Genomic DNA, 8,722 nt, shown 5'->3' on the forward strand with positions numbered 1-8,722 from the left:
TTGAAAAAAACATTTTAAATACATTTATTTAATAATAAATATACGTTTTTTAAACATTAAAAATATATATTCAACCGTTTTAAAATAAATATTTATCAAATATTAAAAAAACATTTTTTCAAATGTTAAAATAAATATTTTTGTAATGAATAAAAGGGGACTTAACCCATGATTTAAACGTTTTTAAAAATGTTTTTAAAAACATTTTTCAAACATTTTCACAAACATTTTTAAAAACATTGTCTGCTGATTGGGAAGTCGTGAACGAAATAATACGTTAACATCATGAAATAGAAGCTTCAATATTTCGATATATTCGAGATTTTTAACATATTTATTTAAAATTAAATATTCTATTAATTTCAAAGATATCAAAATATTATTTTACAAGAGATTAAAATGTTATTTTATGTTTATATTACTAAGTAATAAATAATAGTACTCATATTACTTTTTAAATTTAAAAAAATTCGTGTCAGTTTTATATATTTAAATTAATATAAAATAAAATATATAAAATTTTTAAAGAAAAACTTTGAAAAATTATAAATACACACACACACCTATATGTATATATTTTATTTTAAATATTTCTGAAATCGATTTATCGAAATTATCTTTTCAATTTCAATCTAAGAAGCCACTTAGTATATAATATAATGTAAAACATTACTTCTCTAACATGTGACTTATACGACATACAATATTTAATAGAAAAATTTTATAGAAAATTTATTAAATTATTTATTAAATGTTTAAAAAAATATTTGTTCATTATAAAAAAAATGCTATAATAAATTAATTTAAATAAAAATATAATCTAAAAAATATTTCTTCATTTCATTTAATTTATTATTATATGTTTTCAAACAAATACATAATAACAATAATATAATGTTAAATTTTAATTTCTTATAATATAATATAATTATTACATTTATTATTTAAAAAATTTTAAATAATATTTGTTACAAAATGTTTACAAAGTTCGAAACTTATAAAATTACTCGAATATAATAAATTATAAAATATATAAAAATATGTTATGTGTGTTTTACAATTTAATGTGTATAGTTAAGTTCAATTAAACATAGTTGTAATTTATTTCAAAATATGTTGTGTTTTACAATTTAATGTATAATTATAAAAAAAATAAAAATATGTTGTGTTTTACAGTTCAATGTATAATTATAAAAAAAATAAAAATATGTTATGTGTTTTACAGTTCAATGTATAATTATTAAAAAAATATAAATATGTTATGTGTTTTATAGTTCAATGTATACAGGGTGTCAGGAAAATTTTGGTCCATACGAAGTAAGGAGGTAGATTGGCTCAAATTAAGAAGGAAGGACTTGTACTGTTTTGTGATATTCGCAATAATTAACGAAAAATTAAATAAAGAATATCGGCCAATCTGCGTGAGTAGAAGCGCGCGGCAACGAGAGTCGTCCCACTGTAATCTTATACTAGGCGCGCGGCGAAGCGATGGGCGGATCGCTCTCCGAGACATGATGGTGGCGTGCGATATATCGCAATACCGCGCCGAAAAATGACCCGTCCTTTTAGTGGCGAGAAAATGATGCGCTATCATTTCCACACCACCTTGCGGTAGATAGCATGATGCGCTTTTTTTATAGTGGTTTCCCCCATAGGCCTATTCCACTCTCAATTTAAATATTTGTAAAAATTGTTCAAAATGCCGTTACTGTACGCTGAATTTATCGTAAATGTAAAAAATTGATGATGACAGTACCTTCACAAAAATTGATCCGTGGTTGAAAATCCCTCGATAAAATGTGTTACACACGTTGGTAATGATACGGACGTAATCCATTACACGTAAAGCGTGATGTACTGCGTATCGCGAAAAACCAAATTCGTGTGTCACATGACGCACGCTAGTTCCAGGATTTTCATAAAATGCTTCCAGAATCCTTTCTTCATCTCGTACACGAAGACGCACTGCTGGACCGGTTATCCCGATATTATGCACGACACCCAGTTTCACATAATTATTGCACAACACGTAAAAACGTCCACTTGGTTTTCGACCGGGAAATCATTTCACGTAAATTGCGGCCGCGCGATAAGTATTTTCTCCCGCTAGCCCGTATGCCACAATCATATCCGTATATTCCTGCAGAGTACACTTCATTTTCACTGTTAATTTACTATGCGAACACATGATTTTTACTAAAACTGTCTCAGCTATCGCAGGCTGTTGCCAGAGTGCATACGCCAGCAGCATGCAACTACAGCTGAGCGGACATGTGATTGTAATCATAATGCGCAGGCGCCGAGCTCACACGTACGCTTACACTCGCATGTCCGCTCAGCTGTAGTTGCGTGCTGCTGGCGTATGCATTCTGGCAACAGCCTGCGAGAGCTCAAACGGTTTTAGTAAAAATCTTGTGTTCGCGTAGTAAATTAATAGTGAAAATAAAGTGTACTCTGCAGGAATATACGGATATGATTGTGGCATAGGGACTAGCGGAAGAAAATACTTATCGCGCGGCCGTAATTTACGTGGAATGATTTTCCGGGCGTGCACGAAAGCCAAGTGAACGTACAGTTTTACGAGTTGTGCAATAATTATGTGAAACTGGGTATCGTGCATAATATCGGGATAACCGGTCCAGCAGTGCGTCTTCGTGTACGAGATGAAGAAAAGATTCTTGAAGCATTTTATGAAAATCCTGAACTAGCGTGCGTCATGTGGCACATGAATTTGGTTTTTCGCGATACGCGGTACATCACGCTTTACGTGTAATGGATTACGTCCGTATCATTACCAACGTGTGTAACACATTTTATCGAGGGATTTTCAATCACGGATCAATTTTTGTAAAGGTACTGTCATCATCAATTTTTTAGATTTACGATACATTCAGCGTACAGTAACGGCATTTTGAACAATTTTCACAAATATTTAAATTGAGAGTGGAATAGGCCTATGGGGGAAACCACTATAAAAAAAGCGCACCATGCTATCTACCGCAAGGTAGTGTGGAAATGATAGCGCATCATTTTATCGCCACTAAAAGGACGGGTCATTTTTCGGCGCGATATTGCGATATATCGCACGCCACCATCATGTCTCGGAGAGCGATCCGCCCATCGCTTCGCCGCGCGCCTAGTATAAGATTACAGTGGGACGACTCTCGTCGCCGCCCGCTTCTACTCACGCAAATTCCCCCCGATATTCTTTATTTAATTTTTCGTTAATTATTGTGAATATCACAAAACAGTACAAGTCCTTCCTTCTTAATTTGAGCCTACCTCCTTACTTCGTATGGGCTAAAATTTCACTGACACCCTGTATATAGTTATGTTCAATTAAACGTAGTTGTAAATTATTTTAAAATATGTTGTGTTTAATTATACATTGAATTATACATAATTATACATTGAATTGTAAAATAAATAAATACTAAAAACATAATAAATACATAAAATAAATAATATTAATGTATGTAGTGTTAATGTATTCAGTTTTACACAAAAAAAGTATCCAGTTTATAAATCAACATCGATGTATGCAGATAACACTATCATTTCTATTGTAAGTAAATATTGGACAAATAATAAGACAGATAAAGAATTAATTACGCGTACATATATACATCGTATATTATCACAATAAGCTACTTAGTATAATATAAAGCCGGATCTACATTGGTCGTATCGTAACGTCGCAAGTCGTAAATCGTAGGCAAATTGACCAACCATAGTCGATTATTTCAAAAATAATCAACCATGATTGGTCAATTTGCCTACGACTTACGACTTGCGACGTTACGATACGACCAATGTAGATCCGGCTTTATGCAGAATGCGCGTTACTTTAAACATGTAACATACTTCATATAATATCTAATAAAAAAATTTATTTTATATAAAGTTTATTATTTGCCATAGTAACATATAAACTATGGTAACAAAAAATAAATAAATTTAAATTCAAGCTTTCGAATTCGTTTTCCGGTCTTGATAAAAGTTTATTAAAAAATGTCTAAGAGAATATCGGATAAGAAAGGTATGTATAAAATATAATTTTATAACAGTATATATTATAATAAATATATATTATGTATTATAATAAATATGTAATGAAAATTACATATTTATTATAATTACATATATATTATAGAAGTAGTACATATATATTAATACACAATTAATTTTAAATTAAAAAACTAATTCAAAACGCATTTTATTTCAGTTAAAGTGAAATACGATAAATCCTTGGAAGAAGAAATTACAAAAACCAATATTTTAATAAATTCTAAAGATATTACCATGTGAGTATTTAACTTATTCTCTCTCTCTCTCATTCTCTCTCTCCCATTATTCTCTCTCCCATTCTCTCTCCTATTCTCTCTCCCATTCTCTCTCTCTCTCTCTCTCTCTCTCGCTCGCTCGCTCGCTTTCTTTCTACTTACTACCTTTGTCTCACTTATATATATTAATTTAGATCTCATTAATTTATAGTAAACCTCAAGATATTCAAACAAATTCTTCAAAAATTGACATCAAATCTTCAACTATTGCAATTAAAAAAATGTTAACAAACACAGAGGAGTCACCCACGTAAGTTTATATTTAATTATACAATGTATACATATATGTAAATATATTTATATATCACATACAATTATCTACATTTTTTATAAATATTATTTATAAAATAATATTTATAAAAAGAGACACACACACCATTTATGTTCTGCTTTATATATTAATTTAAATCTTATTAATTTATAGTAAGCCCCATGACATTAAAAAGAATTCTCCAATAACTGTTAGTAAAACAACTCCAACTACTTCAGTGGAAGAAATGTCAACAGACACAGAAGAATCACCCACGTAAGTTTATACTTAATTATACAATATACAAATTATCTACATTTTTTTATAAATATTTTTATACACACACCCATATATATATACACATATATATATATATATATATATATATATATATATATATATACATATATACACACAATTTATGTTCTATCTATATGTATATAAAGATAAAACATAAGTTGATGATACATTTATATTTATGTTTTTAATAAATCTTTTAATATTTACATATATAGAACATCTGAAACTCAAGACGTCTTAATTCTCAACAAAAATGATATAATTGAAAAAATTCAATTTTCAAGTGATGAGATGTTAGAAAGTATACAAATAGAAGATTCAACTGTGTAAGTCTTTATTTTCAATCTTTTATATCTCTTTAATAAAATTATCTATTATTTTTATTTTTTTATTATTTTTTATCTAATAACATAGGTTGACATCGATTTTGATCCTCAGATCTTAATAGTTGTTTCCGAAGGATTTTGACGTGCTAAAACCGAATCCAATGCCCGAATAGTAATTCTATCACGTCAGGTTTTGGATATATCTACACTAAAAAGTACCAAAAAGGCCATTTTTCGAATTCTTTATGTTAAAATAACTATAAAACGGTACGTGTTAGCCTTATTTTCTCAATGGATTCGAGTTCTGCAGAAAAAGATCTATAGAAATCATATATTAAACTTCAAAGAGTGATAAAAAAATGTTACATTTACCAAGCCGCACCTAAAAGTGTCAAAATAGCCACTGCGAAAAATGGTATTTTTAACACTTTTAGGTATGTTCTGGTAAAAAAATATGGAATTGTTAATTGCAAATTATATATTTTTTCTTCAAAACAACTATGTGTTTTCTTTACACCAATTGATTCCTCTCATTATTTTGTACATAAAAGTATTAAGGTAAGATAATCGAAAAATGAATATTTTACAAGATATTTTACGGTTTATGTAAAATTAAGAAATTATTTCAAGCCTCATAACTCAAAAAGTACTTAATGAAAATGTACTTAATTACAGTGTTTTGGAAAGTTCTCGAGATAAGCTACAAGAATATGCAATGACAAATAGTAGGTTCCATTTAAGAAATTGAAGGTGACCTTCATGTGACCTTCAAATAACTCTTCAAGGTCAAACCAATGATACCATCTTATGGCCCCCTCGAAACCATAAAACTTTTGTCTGAAACATTTTTCTCTAAAATGCTTTGTTTCCGAAATAATTGCGTGCGTTAATTAAAATGGCTCACCCTGTATATAATATGTATATATGTATTCGACAAAATTTGATTTAGAAAAAAACATGTATTCAATACTAACATTATTCATATAGAATTTTCGATGTATCACAAAGATGTATCACAAAGATTCTGGTATACCAACAGAATCCCCGACCATAACTTTTCGATCTTTAACTATTATATATTATACACAGTAACGAATAAATAAACTTTTCATAAATAATATAAAAAATTAACGAAAAATAATGGCATTCTTACTTTGTTTCTAAATATAATTTTTCTTATCTTTCTGATTAAAATTATGACTTTTGTATAATATATAATATGTTATACTCAATTAAAATATGTATAAGTTTAGTAAGTTGCATCAAGATTTGTTATAAAACTATTCCTCGCAACCTTTAGCTAACAGCTAGATTGTACACCGTAACAACGATACATGTCTTTTTCTCATCCACAATGCAAAAAGCACTGAAAAAAATTAAATAATTATTTGCATTAATAAATGAATATCAATTAAAGAAAAAATTTTTTTATTTTAGATGCAGAATAATATGAACAAATACTTACAATGGAACACAATCCGAGTCTTGTACTCTCCAACAAACTACTTTTCCAAATACAACTTTCTCAGTATTCAGTCCAAAAGCTAATTTTAGCAATGGAATTAAATCTAATTTTAACGATTTCTCTTCAGATGTGTATCAACCTTTGTATAATTTTAAATATTTAATACCCAATCCTTACATTTAAAAATAACCTATAAATATATTTGTTATGCAAAATCACATATTACATTTAATTTCAATTATTAATTTTACTAATATATTATACTTTAATTATTTAATTGAACAGATCAGTTTAAGTAAATACCTGGTAAAAAATTTTTCATGTATATTCATGCAGAATTGAATATAATTGTACAAAACTATATATAATTGTGCAAAAATATGTATAATTATAAATGATAGAGTACAGGACATTATATATATTTATATATAAGTGCAATAACTGTTACATATAATTATATATAAGTGCACATTTTGCATACTTATATATGATGTTCACAATGTTTTATGTATAATTATATATGGATTTCTGTTAGTTTAATATATAATTATATATAAGTCTTGCGTCATATATAAATATATATAAGTAACAAATATAGTTCAGATACAATCATGCATAATTGTATACGATTCTATATAAACGAGAAATTTTGATCGAAATGTATATGTATCTTTTCCTCAATGCACTCATGAACAACGGATAGGTGAAACATTTTGTTTTGTGCTTAATAACTGTGATTGGGATATGCTTATATGCAGGCCCGTAACCAGCCCGTTATGTTAGAGGGGGCAAATAAAATTCTAGGTGGGGCAGTCTCAAAAACTCTTTTCCAATGCACAAAATACATTATTTTTTATTATTTAAATATCGATGCAATATTTCATAAGAAATACCAATAATATAAAATTACAATCAAGTAAATGTTAAAATATTAAAATAATTGTAATTTTCGAGTTGTCTCGTTATTGAAAATTCTTAAGAAAACATTTTGATCGATTGATTCAGTTTTTTTTTTTTCAAAAGGTAATATTGTCAGATTGGCCTCCCGACCAAACAGCATAACTTGTCTGTGTGGCGTTAGTACTCTATTTAGAGTACTAAACGAGGCCTCACAAGTGGCTGAACTACAACCAAAGACTGTAATTGTAGCCAGCAAATTGTACGTGTCTTTAAAAGCAACTTTTTGGTGAAATAATTTTGAAAAATAATCTTTTTTTTTAATATTATTTTCTTGGAAAAACTTTTTTACACAGACAAATTCTTCTTTGCACGGAATTGTAATATTCAATTTTGTAAGTGCCTGTATCTGTAGTTCATTTATGTCATCAAAATCGAAATTATAAATTTTATCTATAACATTAATTAAACTATTATTACTGAAAAATCGAGTATTTATCTCGTTGATGACTAAATCAAATATTTCAAAATAAATTTGTTGATAATTGTTGGTTGATCTGTTACTATATAAACCAGAACTTTCCATTAAAACAAAGTTTGAAAAACGATCATTTAATTTTACTTTTCTTTTTAAAATACGATTATTATCAGCTGTCTCGTCAACATCAGGAAGTAAATCAGTACATTCTTTCATAACTCGTTCAAATATTGTGTCGGAGCGATAATCCTTAATACAAGAATATACGGAATGTATCAGAGGTAGAGCAGTTGCCAGACCATTTTCTCTTGTTTGTAAAAGCTTATCTGCAGGCTCGATCGTTCGCAATAATTTTAATATGGCACATAAAATAAATCTAAACATTCTGGTTTTCATAATTGTTAGTAAACCATTACATTCGACCACTTCATTGCCGTCTAATTCATTACAATTAGTTAGACTGTTGCTTAACGCTTCGATCATTTTACTGTAATTATTATATATTACTTGTACAACATGAAGATGACCTGTCCACCGCTGTTCTAACAGTCGAGTGGTTGTATTACTAGCATAAAATGACTTAAATTTAAAAGTACTAAAAATTTTGTGAACTAATTTACAATAATCAAAAAACTGTTGTACTTCATAAATACGTGATACGAG

The 8,722-nt window shown here is 28.3% G+C and overlaps 1 long non-coding RNA gene across 1 annotated transcript; it reads left to right on the forward strand.

The window, feature by feature from the left end:
- Window positions 1-4,216: 4,216 nt before the first annotated feature.
- On the forward strand, window positions 4,217-5,693 carry LOC145974453 (uncharacterized). Its single transcript, XR_014439680.1, has 5 exons — window positions 4,217-4,304; window positions 4,495-4,593; window positions 4,768-4,869; window positions 5,109-5,219; window positions 5,308-5,693. It is a non-coding gene; the product is annotated as an uncharacterized LOC145974453 (long non-coding RNA).
- Window positions 5,694-8,722: the final 3,029 nt, after the last annotated feature.

This window comes from Camponotus vicinus, unplaced genomic scaffold (assembly GCF_025532165.1).
Source record: "Camponotus vicinus isolate PSW18456_S1 unplaced genomic scaffold, iyCamVici1.0 SCAF_7, whole genome shotgun sequence".
NCBI classification, from domain to species: Eukaryota; Metazoa; Arthropoda; class Insecta; order Hymenoptera; family Formicidae; genus Camponotus; species Camponotus vicinus.